At 43.6% G+C, this 24578-nt stretch overlaps 1 protein-coding gene across 3 annotated transcripts in view; it reads right to left on the bottom strand.

Moving 5' to 3' along the window:
• The window catches only part of GABRA3 (gamma-aminobutyric acid type A receptor subunit alpha3), a 164787-nt gene that overhangs the window by 92802 nt on the left and 47407 nt on the right, over nucleotides 1–24578 (bottom strand). The window lies entirely within an intron of this gene.

Consider the following 24578-nt stretch of genomic DNA (forward strand, 5'->3'; position numbering starts at 1 on the left):
GTTAAGTGACTTGCCCAGGGTCACACAGCTAGTAAGTGTTATGTGTCTGAGACTGGATTTGAACTCAGGTACTCCTGACTCCAGGGCCATTGCTCTATCCACTGTGCCACCTAGCTGCCCCATGGTGTGTTTTTTAAAAAGAGTACTAGCCAAAATGAAGTATGTTGAAATTTAAAGGTGATTAAATCATTTATCTGGAAACCCCAGTTATCTAGAAAGATGTAAATTCCCCTGTAGTTCCTAGTAGTTTTACTAGTTCAAAATATAACATATTATTTAGGGTGATGCACAGAGAAAAAAACCCACTAAACTGAACTCAATAGACCTAGGCTAAGGCCATTCTCTCCACTATCATTCTACATAGTTCTACAAATGCTATCTAGAGCTGTAAGGTAAAAGACCAAAATCAAAGGCATAAATCATGACAGAGAGGAGATGGAATTACCCTGATTTGTAGATAATCTGATAATGTACTTCGGAAATTTCAGAGAATCATCAAAGAAACAAAGTGAGATGATTAACAGCTTCAGCAAAGTAGCAGGATTAAAAAAGATCTATACATGCACATCACCAACCAGGAGGAAACAAAAACTATATTCAAAATAAGTACAAAATAAATAAAATATTATTTAAACTACCCAGGTAACCTATAAATTAACCTACCAAGACACATATGAGATTTCTATAAATATGACCACCAAGCATTCTTCACAGAAATTTAAGATGACAAATAATCAGAGGGTCATTCACTGCTCATGGTTAGATCATGCTAATATAATAAACATGATAATAGTCCTTGAATTAATTTATAGATTTAGTGCTAATATCAAACTATTAAGGGTTTTTTTTAAGCTAGGCAAAATCATAGCAAAATTCATTTAGGAGAAAACAGGTATAGAAGCTCAAATGAAAGGATGAGACAAAGTACTGACGAAGGGGATAAAGTATGCTAGCCCTCAAGCCATATAATAAAACAGTAGTCATTGAAATTATTTGGCACTATTTTTAAAAAATCAGCAAAGTGGAACAATTATACAGACTTGATAAGCAAGAAATCAACACAATTAAAAATAGTCATTAAGTGTTTGACATACCCAAGAACATAAATGAGAGGACTCTGTATTTGACAAGAACTGCTGTGAAATTTGGAAAGTGGTTTAGCAGAATAAGGTTTAGACCAATATCTTACACCATATACCACAATAAGGCCCAAATTGATACCATTTGAAAGGTCACACAATTTTTAAAAAGAGAAGAGAATAAAATCAAGTCTCTTTCACAACTATGGCTAGGGGGAGAATTCCTAATCAAGCAAAGAATGTGGAATATCATAGGAGAGAAAATAGGCAATTTTGAATATGTAAAATTTTAAAGCTTTTGCACAAATAAAATCAATCATGGCAGAAATCAAAGAGAAATAGTACAGTAGAAAAAATATTCACAACTATCACTGGTAAAAGTCTACTATCTAAAACATTCAGGGAATTGGCACAAATATATACTCCCAAGACACAATCCTAATAAATAAGTGATCAAAGGATATGGAAGAAAGTATTCAAAAGAAAAATACAAAATATAAATGATCCCCTGAAAAGTAAAAGAAATACAAATTAGAACAACCCTCAGTTTAACCTCATATCATGTAAATTGGCAAAGGAAGACAGGCACATGGATGTAATGCTCATGGAGCTGTGAGATGGCCCAACCATTCTGGATATCCATTTGAAATTATGCAAGAAAAAGTAACTAAACTTTAGTGCAGGGAAAGGGAGCCAACTACTAAGGCATGTACCTCTAGAAAATCAAAGACAGGAACAAAGATCCAATACTTACTAAAATGTGGACAGTAGCTCTCTTTGTAGGGACAATGATGCTGAAACAAAGCGGGGCTCCATGAATGGAGGAATGGCTAAAAAAAGACTGTTATAGGAATGCAATGGAATATGATTGTGTAATTAAAAAAAAAAACGACTCATGGGGAACATAGAGAAAGGTCAAAAGATTTCTATGAATTGACACAGAGTGAAATAAGTAAAACCCAGAAAACAAAAAGAGTACCAGGCAAATGAAAAGATTGCTACAAGGAAGTCAAACAACGAAGGTCCTGAAGAATAGCTAATGAAGCACAGTTCCCCAAACATGGCAGCATTAGGAGACCCATAGGGCAGAAGATAGGATGTATTATCAAGTGTACCCACTTCTTCCAATGCCTTTTGCTTTTTCTTTGTCCAAAGGGAGCATTCATTTTGACAAGGGTTGAAATAATAGCCTACGAATATTTTCCAGATCTCTACTTATAATCCCATGACTGTGATATAAAGGCATTAATAGAAGTTTTTGAAATTAAAAAATAAGGTAATCCCTTAATAAATGTATTGGGGGATGGACAGAAAAGAAATAGACCTAGTTTTGTACTCAATTGCTACTAACTAGCCATGTGACCCTAAGGAAGTCATTTCCCTCTTCTGAACCTCAGTGTCTTCATCAGTAAAATGGGAATAATAACACTTACCCTGCCTATATCATGGGTTTGCAAACCCTATAGCCCAATAGAAAGGTGAGGTCTCATTTTAGTCCAGGGAACCCACTTTTCTTTATCTCATCTGAACATATAAATGAGAAGAACCAAGCATAAGCTGTAATGGTTTAGCACAGTTGGATACTAGAGCACGATTTGCTTTGGCATTCTCAGAACAAGAGAGAGATTCCTGGGCCTACATTAGGAGTATGGTGTAGAATGAAAGCAAGGGCCTGGACTGGAGGTCTCTTAAGGAGCCTCTGTCTACTCAGGGGATCTTCAATGACCCAGTTTCAGGGGGGGGGAGGTTTGGGTCAAGCTCTGGCAAGGTTGTCTGGTAGCACTGGTAGAAGAGGAGGGGAGAAGGATGCACCACCTTCCATTAGAATTCCCCAGAATCTCCCTAGAACTCAGGCTTCTGCTGATCTCATCCCTTTTCTTGCCTTCCATCTTCCTTTCTGCTCTCTCTTGGGAGAGAGAAGGTACTCCTCTGTACCTTTTCCCAGCTTCCTCCCCTTGGCTTCTTTACTCTTAAAGCAAACACTTACGAATCCTGGACAAAGCTTCCTCTTCTTTTCTTTCAGAAACTGATCTTCCTCCTCTCACTTCAGGGAACCCTTGCCCAAGTTGGTCTAAATTCCCAGTGCCATCCCCTTCCCTGCCCCTTCCTCCCACTATGCTCCTGTCTGCTCTTGTTCTGGAATTATTCTGGCCAACCCACCCTCTGGGGGGCCTTTTGTCAGGAATTAAGTCCAATTTCTAGATGTGACCCTGATAATCACAGATAACTACAGCCCTGGGCTTGGGGCAGGGCCAAAATGCTCAGCTCCCTCCAGCTTTTGCCTGCTCTCTGTTTAAGTCCCTCATTGGGCTCTCACATGCTAAGGGGGAGGAATACCCCCAAAGAAAAGGACACTAGCCTAGACAAAAGCAGACCAGGCTTCTCACCCCACCCACTCTGATGTCCTGGTGCTGTGCATCTTTAGGGAAATTACAGCCCTACTCTGGACCTCCATTGTTGCCTCTATAAAATGAGGAGATAGAACTGAATTTCTAAGATCTCTTTCCAGAGTTTGTGATTCTCTAGCCCAGTGCTAAGCGATTTGGGGAATCAGCGGAAAATAATCTCCCAAGGGTTCACAAGACTCTGAAGAGGAAGATCATTTTCCTCATCTCAGGATGGACTCCCAGCATCCTCTGAGCATAGCTGCCATGTAAATTAAGGAGGTGCCATCTCTGGGAGTTCCCAGAGGGAATGAGGTAGTAGAGACAGACAGATGGGTAGGTAGCCAGACAGACAAAGAGAGCTAAGCAGGCTGAAACACAAAGGAGGTCAGGCAAAAGACAGAGGAGAAACAAAGACAGGAGGTGGGACAAAAATAACAAGAGACCAGCAGAGACAGTGAGAGACCAAGGTTGGGAGGCGAGACTGAAAGTGGCTGTGTGAGAAGTGGGAGGGGAGAGAAGGAAGGAAGGAGGGAGGAGATACTCTTCCAGACTGAAGCTGGAAAAAGCAAGGCCTGACAATTAGGAGCAGCAATGAGCCAGCCAATTTGATAATGAGATTACAAAGTGCCAAAGGGATGGAGGGGGAGGAGGAGGTGGTGGTGGTGGTGGTGGTGGTGGTGGTGGTGGTGGAGGAGGAGGAGGAGGAGGAGGAGGGAGAGGAAAGGAGAAAGGAATCTGTTCACTGACTCCTTAAATACCCAAGAATGTGAAAGTGACAGAGCCAGGGAAATGAGCAGAAGAGGGAGGGAGGTGTCTCAAGAATTGGGCCCTTGCCACCATTTGGAATAGATTAAAGTGGAGGAGAGAACAGTACAGGGAAAAATCAAGGTCCATTTTGGGGAGAGGAAGGAAAAGAAAAGAAAGGGAGGGGAGGGAGGGAAGAGGGAAAGGAGAAGGGAGAGAATATGGAGCAGGAGAGTGAAAAAGGGAGGGAAGAAAGGAGAGGGAAGAAGGAAGAGAGAAGGGAAGGGGAAGGTGAGGGGGAGGAGAAAGAGGAAGAGGGAGGAAAGATGGAGCAGGGGAGGGAAGGGAGGGAAGTGGGGAGAGGAAAGATGGAAGAAGGGAGGGGAAAAGGGAGAGAGAGGAGTGGAAGAAGGAAATGAGGGTGGGCTCTGTCCTTCTGTGAAACGCCCTCTGCTCCTATAGAAATGTGACCTGGAGGCTCCATAACTCTCCTTCTTGCCCTTACTCCCTTTAGAATTACCCCAGCATAGTGGGCCGCTTTGGGCAGCTATCTTCTGGGAGAAGAAAGAGAAACTGGAGTTCCCCAGACCGCATCAATGATGCTGTAGGTCTGAGATGGCAGCAGGGACACTGGCCAGGACTTGTGGCCCAAAGGGAAGCAGGCATGAGAAATCCCAAAGAAAGAAGGCACACATTGGGTGCTCCATGTGTCTCAGCCCCTTGAGAATTGAATGTAACAATACTAATGGATTCTCTCACCTCCGTAGTACTTTACAGTTTGCAAAACACTTTACTCACAGCAACCCTATGAAGTAGGCCATGCAAGCAGTATTATTACCACTTTAAAGATGAGCACACTGAGGCTGAGTGAGGGGAAGGGACTTGTCCAAGGTCACAGGGCTTATAAGAGGTAGAGAATCATGGTCCAGTTCTTCCAAATGCATGGCTCTCTCCATGCTCCTATACTGTCTCTCCTGGGTCCCGATTTTAGGATCTAGCATTTTTTGTGAGCATGGAGAAGAATCATCAATTTAGAACTGGAAGTTCTCTCAGAAGCCATCTAGTCCAACCCTTTCATTGTACAGGCTGGGGCCAAAGAAATACAGCAACTTGATTGGGAATGGAGAGCCAAGCCATTTCTCTGAATTCACTTGCTCTCCAAAGCTTCCCCCACTGCCACACACACACCATCATGGTTTAACGAGTGGTTGGCATGGAGAGGTCAGCTTTCAAAATGTTCCAATGATAAAGTTCTCCACGAAAAAGACAAAAACATAACATCTAAGATATCTGAATTCTGTGAAGTAGGTCATGAAAGTAGCATTATCCCCATTTCTCGGATGAGGAAGTTGAATGGTGCAGTGAAAAGAGGGCTGGATTGAGAGACGCCAGAGCTGGCTTCCAGTCTGCATTCTGTCCTCCCCTTCTCCTCTCCGGGACTCAGTTTTGTCCTCTGAAATGTGACAGGGTGGGACTATACAGTCTCTAAGCTTCCTTCCACTTCTAACCCTATGGGCCTATGAACTTCACAGCCTATAGAGTTGGGTTTTCCAACAGGGCGACGTCTCCTTGTCCCATTTCATTTGTATGATCTGTCTTGTTAGACTTCTGACTTTCTCTGATATATGTGTATGTGAATGTGTACATGTATATTCAGAAAGAAAACATAGCCCATCCTTTCTGAGGCCAAACTATTTATTTCCCATATTCATCCACAGCACAATATTTTTGGTTGACAATGACCAAAAATAAAGAAGCCGAAATATGTGCTTGTTTTGTTTGATTTTTGTCGTGACGATTTGGAATTATTCTTTACTTCAACACCTGCCTATCCTCCAGGTGCCTGATTTTTAATGATCTAGACTATTTTGAGGGGGGAGGGGTGATGGTATTTCATTTCTAGCTAAAGAAAGAAGAGGGAAGAGAAGAGTGAGTCTTAAATCTTTATAAGCATGAGACACAGACAGAAACAAAAAAGGAGGAGGAGGGAGAAAGAAAAGTGATAGAATGAGGAGGAAGGGGAGGGAGGGAGAGAGAGAGAGAGAGAGAACAAACACCAGTTCTCAGTGATCTGGGAGCTCACCAATCCTCCATACATTCTTAGATATAATCATCATAGACTCTGATATTTCATGTCTGTCTTTAGAGTGCTCTAGGGCATAGTTCATCAACCACAGCCAATTTAAAGTCGTCTAACTTGACTGAACAGCCCTAATCCATTCAATCTAAGGGCCAACTTCCCCGGCCCCACCTCCTCTGTTGAGATTAATATTAAGCTTCTAATTCTATTTGAACTTATTTTGTGAAAAACTGACCAACTGGGAATTTAGGACATCTCCCTGCCTACCTCCCTCTCTTCATGTTCATTAGCTGTTTACCCTCCTTCCTAATTAGTGACATTCTAAAGCTCCAAAGAAACATTCTCTACTGGTCCCCCATGAAGGCTTCAAGAGCCACTCTCTTGGGAGCAGGGACAAGAGGACCCATTCCACAGCTCTCAGTAATATCCAGTAAGTTTCAGACCCACCATGGATCCAACCTGCCCCAAGCTTCCTTGTTCTCACCGTGTCAACATCTTCTTCTGTGAAGACTTAAGAGAAAGCATGCTCAAAACTGAGGGGCTTTCTGTACATTGCCCTGACTCTGTTTGGAACATCCGCTAGTGGATTTCTGGATTTGGGCTGCTCCTGTTTCCCCCAAGCAGGGTTCATCTACTGTGTCTTAAATATGCACTGACAGAAGCTTGATCCTGTTGTATCTCCCCTTCATTCTGTCCCCTGTTTCCTGAAATGGATGAGCCCCTTCTAGAGCTGTATATTTTTTTCCACAAGGAAACACATCTTCAAGCATCAATTGGAATTGGAGTTGGATTACATGGGCTCAGATCCCAGCTCTGCCACCCGCCTTGGAAAAGTTGCTCCCCCTCTGTGTACCTCAGTTTCTACATCTGCAAAGTGAAGAGTTGGGTCTAAATAACCTCCAAAGGTTTCTTCCAGCTCTAAACTGATGATCCTGTTTTCCTTTCCCCCACATTCCTAAAGCAGCCTTCCTAATGTATACATTTGAGTGGAATCATTTGGTGAGATTTTTTTTTCCTTTCTTAGGCATCATCATCAACTTAGTCTAAATTCATATTTGGGTCCTTAATGCTGTTAGCATTTATATTCTCTATTCCTCCTGAGGAGGCCAGAGCACTACATCAGACAGATAAGATATGATCAGTATTCATAGAAAATAGTTCAAAGGAACCTCCAGAGATCAGGTGGTCCACACCCCACCCCATATCTAGGCAGGCTTCATCTAAACTCACTGCCAGGTTCCCTATCTATAAAATCATGGGGTTGGACTAGGTAACATCTGAGGGCCCTTACAACAGCAATAGTCTATAATTCTAAGGTACTACTGGAGAGAGACTTGATATATGCAATTTTTATATGCCGGTGATCCGATCAGTTAGCAATCCAGTGGGATAAAGGATTAAGATCCTGCTTCTTAAGGGCCCTGTGTCATTTTGCATCTTCACATTCCAGGCACCAAGCATGGTGTCTTGCACAAATTAATTGCTTAATAAATGTTTGTTGGATAGAATTCGTTTAATTCAAGCATTTCTTGAGTTCCTACTATGTGCAACATGATTTGTGAAGTACTGGGGGGGCAGTAAACAATTAATCAATCCCCATCCTAGTAGGAATACTAGGAATGCTTGCTTTTCATCTAAAAGAACATCATGGGTGAAAAAATTTCCTAAAGTCACTCGGAAAATGGCTCTATGATGATACAAGATAATACTTGATAAGACAGTCAGTGATAAAAATCCTTCCTCTAATGCCTGTATACAAATGTGGGAAGGATGGGTAATGATCAAAAGGAGGCAAATTTAACCTCCTAACTATCACTGAGACTTGAGGAGATATGATTCATGACTGGACATGACTCTGGAGAACTCCCAGGATTTGGAAGAATAAAAGGTCTACACCCTCAAAAAATAATGAGAAAAAGAACACCCAAAGGGGACATAGCATTACCACACTTCAAACTATACATAAAGCCATAGTCATAAAAAACTATTTGGCACTAGTTTTATAAAACAGAAAAGCAGATCAGCCTAACAAACAAGATAAATAGGAAACAAAAGCAACTGTTTGATACACCCAAGAATATAAATTAGTGGGGGAAGTACTCCCTATTTGACAAGAACTATTAAAAAAACTGGAAAATAGTTTGGAAGAAATTGGGTTTAGACCAACAATTTATGCCATATGCCACAATGAGATCAAAATGGCTACACAGCCTGAATGTAAAAGGAAGATGACAAAAAGGAGAAGTAGAAGAAAGAGAAGGAGGAAGAGGAAAAGAAGGAAAAAGAGGAACAAGAAAAGGAAAGAGGAAGAGGAAAAAACGATGTCAGGAACTGGACCTTTCACAATGATGTCTAGGAGAATTTCTAACCAAATAATATAAGGAGCTGATCATAGGAGATTAAATAAACAATATTAACCACATAAAATTCAAAAGCTTTTGCAATAATAAAATAAATGAATATGAAATTAGAAGTGAAAATTATAGAGGTAGGAAAATGTTTACATCAAATCCCATTGATTAAAAGCCTGTTATCCAATATATCCAAGAAATTGGCACTAACATAAAGCATATCATTCTCCCCAATAGAATATGAATGAATATGATCAATCTTCAAAAGACTTATAAACCATAAATGACCAGCTGAAAACCTGCTCTAAAGCACTAATGGTAGAAATACAAAACAACTCTAAGGTTTGACCTCACCCCACACATGCAAATTGGCAATGATGGGAACAGTCAATTTTGAAGAAACCAAAGTTGGGGAAACCAATGCTACCTCCCCCATGCCAGTAATCACAGACCCCCAGAGGGTAGAGACTTCCATAAGTTAGGTTCTTACCCTATCCTATTACAGGCAATCTACAGTAGGTCCTGCTGGATTCCTCCCCATGATTCTGAATCTTCATCTTCTGAGATCACAGTCCCCCCCCACCACATACCTCATCCCTCATCCCCAATCCCCAATCCCCACCCAACTCCTTTGCCTTTTATTTTATTCTTACTTCCCTCAGTCCTACATCTCCACAGTTCATATTCACTCATGCCTTTGACTCCATCAGGACCTTGGGAACCGACACTGATGAACAAATTCCCTTCCATCTTAGATTTTGTCATTTCACTCTGTCTTCTAGTTCTCATGGAAAACCTAGGTTTTTTCTAGAAGACTCTGCTTCTCTGGTTAATGTAGGTGATTCCTTCTCTCATGCCCCCTGAGCAGTTTGGCCAAGAGGGGTAGTGGGCATCCACTGAACCTTTTCCATACCCTCCCTCTGGTGCCATCACTCTGCAACTTCTTCTCCTTTAAAGTTCCCTCTATCTATGACTATCTATCTATCCAGATTCTTGTCACCACAGTATAACAAGACACAAGGTAATTTTAGTTCAGTAACTGGCCCACAGTTTGTCTCCATCACTACCCTGCCTTCATGCTTGGGGATACCAACATATATTCATATTTATATAATATAAATATATTTATATAACATACATACTATGAATATATCTATATTTCTAAAGCATACATAATATAAATATATTTATATGTTGATATCTCCTTGAACATCCTGGCCATTCAGTTCATTAACCTCAATACCTCAAGTATATATTTATCCTGACTCACCTACCCAAGATCTCACCACCACCAAAACTGTGCCACTTCCAATCTTGAACTCTGAAATTTCACTATCTAATCATAATCTCTTTTCCTTCCATTTTTCCCACTGCCTCACTCATGAACTTAGTCTTCTTCCTCAGTTTGACCTCTAGCCCTTTTATTCTTCTCTAATTTTCCAAACTATTACCCCAGGCCCAACTACACTTTGCTTTCTCCACCGTATTGATTTCTACTCTCCATTTCCTTGCCCCACCCCATTCTTTCTATTGTTCACACTTTGCAAGTCTTTAATCTTGGGGATCCCCCATGAGCCTCCATTTCTCTTTCTCGTTCAATGTTGCTGAATATTATTGGAAGGAGTCAGTTGACTGTTATAACTGGGTCCTCTTCTTGTTCTTGTTGTTTAATGTCAACTGGGCCCTTATCATTGCATGTCAACCCTTTATTCTTCCCAGACTGCCTCTCACACTCCCTGATGCAGCTATTTCAAACATTCCCCTCTCTTAAGCCCCCTGTGCCTCTCCCAGGCCCCTTCTCGTAGCCCCTTCTATTTTACTGAGAAAACGGAGGTCACTCATCATGGGTTTCATCATCTCCCTTACTACCTGTCAAATGTACTATAGAGGGGAAGCCCTTCCATGGCATGGGAAGTTTTGAGGTTCTTTCTCAATGTGAGATTCTAGAATCTAGCAGCTAGCTCATGCATTACATACCACATATCAACATTTGGGAGCTCCAAATTAACCTGTAAATCCCTGTCAGTTCGGTAACACAGCTTGTCCAGATAGACACAATGAGTGTGAACCTGTGCTAGTAGAAAGTTCAACTACTGTCCTACTCACTGGGTATTTGGGTAAGGGACAGCCTGGTAGGACCTCATGCCTGGGGAGGTGGAGCAACTCCTATGCCATATATTTGGCATTACTGCCTAGCACCAAACTCCCATGGACCAGAAAGCAAAGCCATTCTACCAGCAGAGACTTTCCCTGGTCGCGAGTGCAGCATGAAGCCTATGGATAGTAAGTAATAAAGCTCCACTAATACCCTAGGTAATTCAAAATTAAATCTTCACCAGCTATACATGGTCAAGGACAGGGGTTGTGAGGGGGGAACTATTCAACCAAATGATTCTTGAACCAAATACCAATTCCTTCTCCATTTCATCCCCTTGTAGTTGGAAACCAAGAAGGCCCATCTGTATGCTTGTCTTGCCAAAGCAATGTCTCCTGTAGTTAAGAGTCTTCTCTCTTGCATAAAAAAATCCCATCGGTGTTTTCAATTTGCACAATAATTCCATGCAGTGTTCCTTGCCAAAGTCGATCTAATACTATAAATGCTGGCCCATCACGTGCACTCTCTCTGTTATTTCTCTCTTGATCCTTTGGAGGAAAGGAAGCCCACAGCCAGAACGTATACAGCTCTTCTCTCTCATTTTTACTGGGAGAGAAAAGCAAACTTTCCCCATGAAGAGTGGCTCTTCTCATCCAGGAGTTGCCACCCCTCCAATCATTTGCTTTCCTCTCTGTGCCCAGGAGAAGACCCTAAAAACAGCCACTCGGTCATTTTCCCTGATCATCTTTTCAATGTATGCCGAGTCTTTTCTGTCCTACTGCCCAGCACCAATTCCCTGAGTCCCATCGTGATTCCAAGTGGAGACTGACAACATCCTAGGGCACAGATGGGTAAAGCAAAGCTGTCCCCAGCCCTCCCTGGGCTCTAAAGCTCCAGCTGTCAGTGTTGTGTGGCACCCCAGGCCCCTTGCCAGATGTCTTCTGATAGGGCTCCTTCCTCTGCTCACTGTCTTTTCTTGCCTACAAAGCCTCCAAAAAGAAGCTCCCCCCTCTCCGCCCCCAAGCTTCAAGCTGATTGGTGTGTTCCAAACCTGTACAAATAGGCTCTCTCAGACCCATTTGGTGCCTTATCCATTTGGAGCCTCCAAGAAGTTATTCCTTCCACTGAATGAAGCTGTTCCTAGAATTACATTCATCTCTTTTGTCTCTTGCATCTGTGTTCATTCCTAGGGGCCCACTAATCTCAAAGGGACTGATGAAAGGCAGGACTGACCTGTATAATGTGATTGCAAGGGACGCACACCCAAGCCTCCCTTCATAGCTAATGCCTCACATATAAAGGAAGAGGTTCATTTGAGCAAATAAAGTATAACACTCTCTATTGTTAATTGTTTTCAATCATTTGCACCCGAGTTTGAATAAAGGCCCTAGCACATACTAAATAATTAATAAATGCTTGTTGATTGACTAGCTAATTGACGGTAGAACTGAGATCTTGAAGCTAGGTCTCTCTAAAGATGTGAGCATTGAGAATGGAGGAGAGAATAGAAAAGAAAATTTTGTGATTTCATAATTTTGGCAAGGTTGGTCCCAGTTGGAGTCTGCTTAAATACTTTGGTCTGATCTCTAATTCCCTAATTCCAAATAAAGAAATCTTCTCATACACAGGAGCCTAGGAAGGTCACCCTATATTAAGAGAAGCAGTATGCCCAGGGCTAGGGAGATTCCAGTTCCTCTGTCCTCTGCCCTGGTCAGACCTCATGTAGGGTACCAAATGCAGTTTGGGATGCTTGGTTTGGGGGAAGACATTGATAAACTAGAAAGCATCCAAAGGAGAGAAGCAAGGTGATGAAGGACCTCAAGTCCACACCATATGTGAATTCCATTGAGACAGCTAAGAATGTTGGGGGAACATCATAGCTGTCTTCAAGCCATGCACAGGAGGCATTCGACTTCTCTTTGGCCTCAAAGAGCAGAACAAGGAATAATGGATAGAAATTTCCAAGGGACAGGTTTCAGTTTGGTGTCAGCAAAAGTTTCCTAACAATGGGAGCTATCAAAAAGGAGAATGTGCTATCTTAGAAAGGAGTGAATACTCCATCGCTAGAAGTCTTCAGAGACTCCCCTGGGTAGAGATGTTGTGGGGGGGGGTGGATTCGATGTCCCCTGAGGTCCCTTCTACTTCTCTGCCTAGGGCCAACCTAATAAGCATCTGATTACCCTCACCAATCTCCTTGTTCCAGTGTCTGTTGCCATTTTTCATCCCGAAGCAAAAGAAAAGGCAACTGAAGCGAATGCTTTCCAAAGAAATTGTCCTCTCCTTTTTCAATAGCAGAGCACCTTTGGCAGTGCTTTGAGCCCTCCTGCCATCTCCTGAGCACCTCTAAATGACCAAATGGATGACTGGGGGAGGGGAGAGGGGAGGACGTTGCCCAGAGGAAGCCCAAGGAGTGGGTTTCTAATTCTCTTCTATTACCCTGTGGCTAGGTATAATACCCATAGTTCTTTGCAGGCTCAAAGGGCTTGAGCCATTTCAACCTGGGTTTGATTTAATATTCTCTTGATTTGTCTATTTGTATTTGTTGAGAGGGTAATTAAGTTGATTATAGAAGTTGCTTTATTAAAAACAAGTGGTCTGGATTCCTGCTGCACATGTGCCCTTTCCCATGCCAACTCTCCCTTCCTGTTAATGTTTCCTGATACCCCACCAAGGAGCTGGAACCCATGGGAGGTCTTTAATCAAATGGCTCAGAAGAGGCAGAACAAGCAACAAGACAACAGGTACCATCAAAGAGGTGGAGGTGGGCTGGCAGGGAAAAGAGTGCTTGACTTGGACTCAGAGGGCATGGGCTCAATTCTCAATTTCTCCATTGATCTCCTGGGTTGCTTTCCCATCTCAGCTATAAAAGCTTAATGGCCCCAAAAGTCCCTTCCAACTTGAAATGAATGAATCTATGACTCTTCTAAGGCAGACTGCCTTCCTTTTGAGATGGGCATGATGCCATCCAAGCAATCTCCCAGTGATCTCACTGCTGAGCTAATTGAGCTGCCCAAAGGGCTCTTGGGACAGCATCTTGGTACTTCTATGGTTCTCCTGACTGACCCTTCGGTAACCAAGACTGATGTGGGCCCTGAGGATCACTGAAGTTGCCATACACCTCCCATGTACCTTAATCTAAGACGTTCCCTAAGAATTAGGGATAGAACATTTGCCTCATGGCTCCTTCCCTCTGCTAAGGGGCCCAGTTTCGATCAAAACCATGCCTTGTGCTTATAGAGCCCCATTGAAGTTTTCCTAACACTTGAATAGGAAGCTTAATTCAGTGTTCTATCCCTTGGCTCTTTGGAGGATTGGGACATCACTGCACATGTAGAATATCTTTGGGGCAGCTAGGTGGTGCAGTGGATAAAGCACCGGCCATGGATTCAGGAGGACCTGAGTTCAAATCCGCCTTCAGACACTTGACACTTACTAGCTGTGTGACCTTGGGCAAGTCACTTAACCCTCATTGCCCTGCCAAAAAAACAAAACAAAACAAAGAATATCATGGAAGGTGTTCGAGTTATTTCTGCACATGCATTGCTCTTCTGGGACCTCATCTTGCTATGGCAGCAGACGCCCTGGGTTCTTGAAGTGAAGGCTCAATAAGCACAAGCTCTCATGGACACTTTCCAAATCAGGGAAGCTTCAAATACACAGGGGGTGGCATACAGTAGGACTGTCATCTGAGGCCCAGCTGAGCTAGGTCAGAGGCTCACCACCAGCCCTTGCTCAACCACAGGAGGAAATCTCCTTGGACATAATTCATGTACAGCATTACTAAGCATGGAGGTGTGCCAACTGCATCACTGGAAGGTGTCTAACCTGATCAATCACCAAGCACTTATCAAGCACCTACTATGTTTCAGGAGCTGTAAAGCTCTCTCTTTTTCATCTTTCACTCTCTGGCTCCTAGTACAGTGACTTGCATCTAGAATTAATAATCATGATTATTGTTGTGGCTAAAATTCCCATAGATGCACTCTACATTCACTTTTTCACTGGACACTGATGAGAGCCCCACAAGGTAGGAACTACAAATATTGTTGCTGTTGCTGTTGTTCTTATTGTTATTGTCATTATTCCCATTTTACAGTCGAGAAAGCTGAGGCTCAGAGAAAGGAAATGACTTGAGCTTGGCCTCACAGCTAGTAAGCCTTGGATCTCTAAGTCTAGCACTTGATAAATGTTTGTTGAATTAAACCTACCATTTAATTTTATGCTCAAAATGCCCTTAAAAGTCAGGTATGATTATTACATCCATTTAACTGAAGAAAGATACCAAAAGTCAGGCCCCAAATCTATGACTGGGCTGAAACTCGAACCGAGGCGTCCTGACTCCTGAGCCCACTAAGGCTTTCTTTCATCAAACACCCCGCAGAGAGCCCATCCATCAAAAAATCCACAAGAAGAAACAAATGGGCACAATGTTTGCTGGCAAGAACATGGGTTCCATCACCATTCCTGTTTGATCCAACAGTGTGGGTGCTCCATTGCGCCTGCTCTGTGGTCCTGCCCTTTCACTCACTGCCACTCGGGCCAGGGGCTGCCATTTGCTGGGCAGCTGACAGGATAATTCATCTTTGGGGCTGTGCATTGATTTCTACCAAGGTAGGACTCAATTCACTTTGGGAAATCTCCTTCAGATGCGATCAATCTGTCACCAAGGCTTAATAGAAAAACCAGTGGAGTGGGCCCCCAAATGAATCTGCTTGCTGGGTCTGTACAGCATCTTCAAGCTGTGAAGCTTTGGGAAACTGTTTCCAAGTAAATCAACCCCTCAGGACAGAAGAGAAGTTGGTTCACGTGGGGAAATGAATCTCCTTTCTCCTACCTCTCTTGGTCTTAATGACTCCAATTGTTTGTCCAGAGTTTGGGAAGACATTTTTCAGCTGAATTTTGTTATTCAAGAATGGTCACTAAACTACACCTTAGGAGAACATGAGTGATAAATCCTAAAGGATGCTGATACACTTCAGCAAGTCCTTGAGCAGAAGGGCTGACTCTGCCCCCTCTCTTTTCTCTTGCCTTCATCAACCAGAGGATCGGATAAAATTCTCAAGCTTGGGAGCTTACCATGTCTTACTCAAACTTTTGGCCTTGGGTCTCTCAGGAGAAATGGCTGTGTTATAGAAATAATGACTGCCATTTCTGTAACGTTATAAGGTGTGCAGAACCCTTTAGGGAAATGATTCCCTTCTTTTGAGCCTCTTAATAACACTGTGATGTGTGTACTATAGGCATCCTTGCCTCTGTTTTAGAGGTGATGAAACCAAGGCTCAGAGAGAGGAAGTCATTTGGTCACATAGCTAACACATGTTATAGATCAGATTTGAACACAGGTCTGCCTAAGCGTGTATCCAAGCCCACCCCCATAATGCCCCTCTTCTATTTGGGTGCTTGCTCATCCTTGTGGGGATATGGAAATGAAAGCTGGGCCTTCCCTTTCACTCACTTTCATAGAGGAGATAAAAAGGCTGCAATTCGGAAATGAGACCAGATTATGGGATTTGCATTTCACAAGCTCTCCATTCTCTTGCCCCTTCCCTTCCCAACAGCCACTGCAAAGGAGCTAAAATTTTGCTTTGTGACAACTGATCAGCAAGTAGGCCATGACCTCTAGAGGACTCAACTCCCTGGCCTTTAAGGTTACCGCTGAGTGACCTATGCGTCCTCACCTTAGGTGACTGGTTCCAAACAAGTCCTCGAAGCCCACTCAACTTGGGAGACACCACTTCATCCTGTCCATTATGATGGGACACTTGAGTAACTCAGCCCTGAGACCAGGGGCAGGACTGAGCTTGGGTACCATCAAAGAAGGGGGCAGTTTCCCATGAATGTTTATCCATGCCTACAGCCTTGGAGTGGCCAAGCTACAAGTTTCTCCACCCCCTCCAAGTCTGCACTGGGGTGGAAGGAACAGCTGGAAATCGAACAACTTGGGAGACAGATTGCTCATAAACCATCCCATTCCTTTGAGGGTTTTTCTTTTGTGAGGGTGTGGCAGATGTTTCCCTGCCTCAAGGGCCCACTTCTTCTTCTCCTCCGGCTTGGGAACCAAATGGCACAGTGGTTTCCCAGGAGGAAATCACACTCCATCAGCTGGCAGTTTCTCCTTCTCATCCAGGTGAAGGCAGGAGGATGTTATCCAATGCAACCTTACAGCTAACATCCATCTCCCCCGCCCCCAAATGAGCTCCTCCCAGATCTCTAAGCTGCCATTCCAGCTATCTATGGCCATTTCTCAAGGATGAATTTCGAGAGCATAAACTAGGAAGGAGGAGGTAATATTGGAAGGTGAATTAGCATTTCCAGCACTACAAGCAAGAGGACAAAAGGTGCTCACTTTTATATCATCATGAAGGGTTGGGAGAAGTGAAGTCCCAATTAGGCTCTCCTACAGACTTGGTCCATGTCCTTGGCCAAATCCCTTCCTCTCTGGGGTAAAATGAAGGGATTGAACTAGATGCTTTCTGAGGTTCCCCCTTGGTCCAATGTTCTATGTTATTGTCAGTCCCAAAGAATCTGGAATTGCTATCATCTGAAAAAAAAGATTTGACTATTCTACTTGGCCTCAGTGGACAAAACTAAGCTTAATCGTCGGACAGTTCAGAGAAGCAGTCTTTGGCCCAATAAAGAAATACTTCCTAAAAATCATGGTTGTTCAAGAGTGCAATGGGCCACCTGAAAAAGTAGTGAGTAGTCCCTACTCTGAGATTTAAAGAGACTAGGTCAGGAGCTCCCTAAGGAAGTTGAAGTCCCACATTTATTAAGCCCACCCCAGGACATGATGCCAGGTTGTGGGCCAAGATTTGTCAAGAATATACCACTTTGACCAGAACGTACCACTTTGGTCCCACCACCATGAAGACCCAACCTTTTCCCAAGGGGGCATTGTTCTTGGTGATTGGGAACTGTCCAGAGCTGAAGGTCAGGCAGAGGGATGAGAAAGACAGAGTCAGAACCAGCCCACCTCTCCCGCAGCCCAGAAGGCTCTCAACTACTGACTGGTCCTACCCTCTGACTGCTCCTACTCTTAGCCGCCCCCTCAGGCGGAACAGCACATTTGTGGAGTGGTCGAGACCAGATGGGAAAAACAGAAGGGCTCTGACAATAAATAAAACAGTGCCATCTCGAGGGGAAGGGTCACCACATCAACATTCTGCTGCTTACTAAATCTTTCTCCAAGGCTCCCAAGAGACAGAAACAAGCAATAGTGAGGCTCAGCAATCAATCCATCAGTCAACAAGCATTTATTAGGCAATTGCTTATAGCACCTACAAAGATCCTTGGGGGAATTAGCCTTGAAAGACTGGTACTCCAGAGTCTCTTCTCTTGGGGACCTGCAGTCAAGTGCCTGGCTTATGAACTCACTTTCCTAACAGCTAACTTTCCTTTAGCTGTGGGTTATCAAGAAACGTAGACTAGAATGAGTTGAGAGTCAGTTTTACTTTTTTATACAGCCAAAACTTTAATAAAGACTAAAACAATTACTAAAGTAGAAGTACTGAGTGAATCTGACATCAGATCATAGGATTATAGATTAAGAGTCGGAAGAAAGGGGGCAGCTAGGTGGCACAGTGGATAAAGCACCAGCCCTGGATTTAGGAGGACCTGAGTTCAAATTAGGCCTCAGACACTCGACACTTAGTAGCTGTGTGATCCTGGGCAAGTCACTTAACCCTCATTGCCCCGCCAAAAAAAAGAGTTGGAAGAAAACCTTGAGGTCATTATATCTAATCCTGTCATATTTTTTTAGAACAAGGAAACTAAAGCCCTGAGTTAGGTGACTTGGAACCTAGGTCCTCTGATTCTAAATCCAGAATTTTTCCAAAAGTCTAATATGCCAGCAATGTGGGTATTCCTCCACTGATGCAGATTACGATCCATTCATACCATTTTATTTTCTGAAGTTCTTCTCTGTGTTCTCTCCTAGATCCTTCATAGAAGATCTTGCCAACAGGTGAAAGTCTTCCTCTAGGTCTCTTTACCTTTTATGGGTACCAAGACAGCATTCAACATATCTACGTCTCTTATTTCCTGGCTCTCACTTGACGGCCAGCTCACCAGTTTTTCCATTTCTATGAGTCCTCACCTATGTTCCTTACAGAACTTCTTGCACATAGGTCCAGTGCTGCTACAACCTAATTTCAGCCAGCCTGAATCTCCCCATTTCCCTTTAGAAATCTGCATTTTCAGTTACCTAGAGACTATGGTGCTCCCAAATTTATAACCAGGAAGACATGTCTATTAAAAGGATGACTTTCTATGGTGGGGTGCAGCTTAAGATCATTACAAGCACTTCATGGTTTCCCAAATACAAAAGGGCTTCCCCCATTTCTTCCTCTTATTCAGCTCTGGGCCCAATCCATTGTCCACCCAAAGAATCTGACCTAGATATACATACTAGCTCAATGGACATGTCATCCAATGGCACATTTCAGTCTGGACAATAGATGTTTTTCTTTAATTTACTTTTCTTATATGGATTGTTGGGCTGATCTGTTTTGAGTAAGCACAGACCTCGTTGAGCTATCCCTGTAATGTTCTGAGACTCAATTCAACCAGCACAATGTCATCCATAAATGGGAGCATCTAGAGGACCTCACTAACTACAGGGGGTGTATTTCAGCTGGATTCTGTGTAGGAGACCCTCCAAGTCAATAGCACCTGTCTGATGAGCATTGATGATGCCTATTGTAGGCCCTGCTTAGTGTACGTAATCATTGAGCAGAGTTATCTACATGGTCCTCTTTATCACAGAATCTTGACCGATCTTAGCATATGCATGAGAGGCTCCTTGTTGGAAGAGAGCCAAATCAAATGCCTTTTTGTAATCAGCAAATAACAAAAAAGCAGGATCTTGTTTTCCTGGCACCTCTCTTTTTTTTTTTTTTAGTGAGGCAATTGGGGTTAAGTGACTTGCCCAGGGTCACACAGCTAGTAAGTGTTAAGTGTCTGAGGCCGGATTTGAACTCAGGTACTCCCGAATCCAGGGCCGGTGCTCTATCCACTGCGCCACCCAGCTGCCCCTTCCTGGCACCTCTCAATCAATTGTGTGGCTAGAAAGATGTCCTCTGCTAAGGAGAATTGTTTACAATCCATGCAGGAAAAATTCAACGATGAATAATGCCTATTGTAAAGATGATGACATGCAATTGGACGGCCAGTCCATCGAGTTCATATATCATTACATATATCTAGGACAGACACTGCAGAGAAACAGCACATCGGGCCCCACAACTGAACAGGAAGAAGAGCAAAGGCTAAATTGCTTCTGGGAAATTGTTCAGTGCTGTTAATGAGTCAAATGCTTTTTGGTAATCAACGAATAATAAACCCAGCAGGATCTTGTATTTTCTGTACCTTTCATTCAATTTTGTGACTGTAAAGATGTGGTCTATTAGAGAAAGTTATTTGCAAAAGCCTGTCTTGTCTGTTTCCTTCTCATAGTTTCATCAAGGACACCCTGGATATAGATAGAGCATTCTAACAAAGATTTTCTACAGATGAAAAAATATAGATAGAGCATTCTAACAAAGATTTTCTACAGATGAAAAATTAGCCATGTGTTTCAGTAACCATTGATGCCTTCTCAATGAACGTTTTGGTTAATAATATAAGCTGCATCATCCAATCTCTACTCTTTTCTTAGTAATATAGTCTGTGATTGGTTTTCCTGCCCTCTCACTGTCCTCCTCTCCCTGAGGTCTTATAAGATCACCCCTCAATGTTTTCAATGTTTTGTCACCTCCAGGATGGGGCCGTGGTCTGGTTCACCACCTTCCCAGCTTAAGTGCCACAGTTTAAGAAGTGTCACTGTTTAAGAAGGACGTGGAAGAACTGAAGACTGTTCAGAGGAGGGTAGCCAGCATGGGGAAGGTCCTTGAGCTCATGAAACATGAAAAGACTGAGGGGTGTTTAATGTGGACAAGGGGAGACTGAGGGAATGGCAGACCCAGGAACACTAGGCGGAATCTGCTGAGATTCCAATTTCAACTGGATTAATCGGGAAAAACTTTCTGACCATCAGAATGGTTGAGACCTAGATGGGGCTGCTTTTGTAGGTGACGGCTCCTCTTCCTTGGAGGTGGGCAAGCAGAAACTGTAGGACTATTTGTCATGGCATGGCAGCCCAACAACATCTCATTGACTAGTTACAGTGAGTCCCCATCTGATCTGATGTCTGCAGAGCGTCTGCACCTTTCTCTACATCTCCAATTTGATTCAGCAAACATTTATTATTCACCTACTCTGTGCAAGTTACTAGGAAAAAGAACACAATGAAAAGCCTCTGCCTTGGGGAGTTTACATTCTAAAGTATTTACCTGCACATGAGGAAATGCAAGAATACCCAGTAATTTCAAGAGGGAATGAGCTAACTAATAACTGGGGGAATCGTGGAAAGGCTGGTATAGGAGGTGGCACCTGAGCTGTGATTTGGAGGAAGGTAAGCATTCTCCAAGGCAGAGGTGAGGAGGGAGTGCATTTCAGGCATGGGGAGGACAGCCACTCAAAGGTAAGGAGGTGGGAAATGGAATATCGTGTACTAAGAACAGTAAGCCAGCCAGCTTGATTGGAATGGGAAGGAATATGAGGAAATAAAATAAAACAAGACTGGAAATGTACATGGGAATCAAATTGTGGAGGGCTTTTAAAGTCAAACTTAGGATTTCCTATTTTGTCCTAGGGGCAATAGGAAGCCACTGAAGATTTTTGAGTAAGGGGGTGACATGGTAAGATCTGTGTTTTAAAGATATCATTTTGGCAGCCATATGGATGATGGATTGGAGAAGGAAGAGTTTAGCTCTTCTTATTCCATTCTCTTGTGAAGATCCCAGATCAATTCTTTCTGCATTAAGGGAGCCCAAAGCTCCTTTGACCTTCCACAAGGCTCCTGCTCTGGCTGAGTGCCCAAAGCTACTCCATAGCTCCCCCTCCCAACTGGCTTGGGAATGAGTCTGTAGCACTTCAGAGAAGTGAGGAGCCTGCTGAGCTGACCCCAGCTTGACATCTGTGTTCTGCTCTTCTTCTCAAAGGTAAAGGCCCCAGCACTCTGAATACAAGTGCCAAGAAGATGCCAACAATAAGTTTCCCCAGTTTACAGCATTCGTTTTCAGAATCCATGCCAAGAAAGGCAAATGGGGGGCCTGAGAGGACCGATGGGACCCCAACAGAGATTGAGAGTCAGGAGACGGGTTTAAATCCAGTTTCTGACATTTTCTTAGCTATGAGACCATGGGACAAGTCATTTCCTTTCTCTAAGCCTCAGCTTCGTCATTTGTAAGCTGAGGCTGATACACCATGGATTTCCTTCCACATGGGCTCGCATCAAGGAAAGTGCTTTGTAAGCCGGAAATTGCTCAGGAAAGGGGAGCAGGAACGAGCCAACCAGAGTGACTTCCAGACCACAGCATGGGAGGATGAAACCTGCCCTTCAAGTTTGCTAACCCCACTCCCCATGCTCCCACTCTGGCCGCTTTCTCTATTCTTCTTAGAACCCTTTCCCACTGAACTCTGCCAACTCACTTAGGTTTCCAGGCCATTTCTTTTATGGGTTCAACCTCTTCCAGTTCTCTCATTGGCCCCAAATCTGATTGTAACCTCTCAGGTAACTTCTGTCCTGAGCTGTCTCATCCACAGAGAACCGGACTGGGAATAAGATATCCTGGCCTGGATTCTAGTCCCATTTCTGCCACTTACTAGTTATGCAAGTACCTCTTCTTTAAGCCTCAGTTTCCCTCATCTTTAAAATGGGGTTAATGGTCCCTACCATGATGCCTTTTTCCCATACCCCTTAGAAAAAAGACAACTTACTATAGCTGTACTGGGAAGTTTACTGTTCTCTTGCCTTGACCCCTACCTGAATAATGCTTAGGAAAGGGTCCTCTCCCTAACCCATCTCAAGGATGCTTTGTTCTAATAGAGAAGACTCCCAATTTTGTATGTAAAAAGACAGCACCTGGGGCCCAATCCCAGTCTGACATCTCTGCTGATTCTTGCCCAGACACCCATGAGAATCAGGAGCCGTGACAAGGATGATATGCTCAGTGAGCCAGAGCCTCTTAGTAAATGCAGTTATCCCCTGCTTGAGGGTTACATGACGCTACTAAGGAAGATGAATTAACTCTTTCAGGCCCTCTGGGTACCAATCCATAGGCTGACTATTAAACCCAATTGACCAAACATTTCCTAAGTGCCGACTAAGTGTCAGGCTCCACACTCCAGAGAAAAGGCCCGGTCTCTGCCCTCAGAGAGCTTACAATCCAATGGGAAGGATCTAGTGTATAGACAGCTAAGGATAATTTGAGGCAGGGAGAGATAGAGTAAAGCATGCTAGGACAATTTGAGAAGAGGCTCACTTTCTGTTAGCAGGAAGAGCTGAGATCTGAGAAAGGAGCCAGTCCTAGAGGTGGGCCCCGAATAAGGAGCATTACTTTGCCTAGCATAGATTTAAAGCTATAAGGGACCTCAGAATTCATCTTGTCCAATTCCCAAGGCTTTAATCCAAGATTTGATCCCAGGCCCTCTGGCTGCAGAGGCAATGTTCTTTCCCTTGGAGATCCCTTGAACAAGACGCATTGCATTAGCACCTCAATTTCCCCAAGGTCTCCCCTCCCTTCTTTGGCCCACAGAAAATCTGTTTCATCTGGTTCTGGTGGGAAAAGGCCCTCATTTGGTTTTCCAGACAAGGGCATTCTTGCATTCTGGGCTACCAAGATGGCAGGAGGAAGGGTTTTAAATCTTACAAAGAAAAGGGCTCAGGGGAGTCATCAAATCAGGGGCCTCAGAGAGATCTCAAGAGGCCCTCTACTGCTCTCATTAATAGCTCTGACCTCCTGCAGGAATTCACATATCCCCCTAGCTCCACTTTGGGCTGCATTTGTCCTCTATTGATCCACTCATCAGAGAAACACAAGGAAGCAAAAGATTAGTGGGATTGTGGTTAATTCTAGAAGGTGATAAACCCAATGGATGGATGGCTAGCTAACCCTTTCCTCTAGACCCAAGAGGCACAAAGAGGCAAGGTCTGGATTTGGGGAATTGTCAGGGCTGGAGGTCAGGCAACTTTTCAGTAAGAAGTATAGTGAAGAGAATACTCTATCAGGAGCCAGAGGACCTGGGTTCAAATCCTGTCTTAATAATATTTGTCAGTCCTCTGTCCTTTCTCAAACGACACTGCATTTACTCATAGGCATACATGTTCTAGAAGTAAACCCCAGTAAAACTCCTTGCGGACAGGCACCAGATGACCTTTAAGGTCTGACCTTTGACAATGTAGCTATGATGAGCTGGCAGCAAAGCTATGACAGCTCTTTTCTTTGTATCCTTGGTGCTTAGCATTGGGCCTGGACACAGTAGGTGTTTACTAAACGGTAGGTAAATTGCCTTTATGCCTTTGCCCAGAAAGGCACCAACTGGTGAGGAAACTGAGGTAGCCAAAAGTCTGGAATGCAGGCATAGATAGGCCAGGAGACACAAGAAGCCCTGCCCCACGAGCCCTTCTCCCACCCCACCTCAACCCTCATTCCCCTCAAATATGTCAAATAGAGGCAGCGGGCCTGCGCTGCTGTACTCTCTCTCAGATCAGCGCCCAAAAGACCAATACTGCAGCATGTTTCTCAACTCCAAATTGAGGAAGATCATCCAGGGAATTACTCATGTTCTGAGTTTCAAACTGAACACTACCCAGGGCTTCTGAGGTAAAGACAATTCTCCCTGCTGTTGCTGCTCCTGCTGCCTCTGCCAGGGAAAGCCAGGCTGAGCTCCCTTGGGAAAATCACGTTCTTTGTTAGCAGGAATATGCCACGGGCTGAACCCTGTTGCTCACTTCCAGTGGGG

The sequence above is a fragment of the Dromiciops gliroides genome, chromosome X (assembly GCF_019393635.1).
Source record: "Dromiciops gliroides isolate mDroGli1 chromosome X, mDroGli1.pri, whole genome shotgun sequence".
NCBI lineage: Eukaryota > Metazoa > Chordata > Mammalia > Microbiotheria > Microbiotheriidae > Dromiciops > Dromiciops gliroides.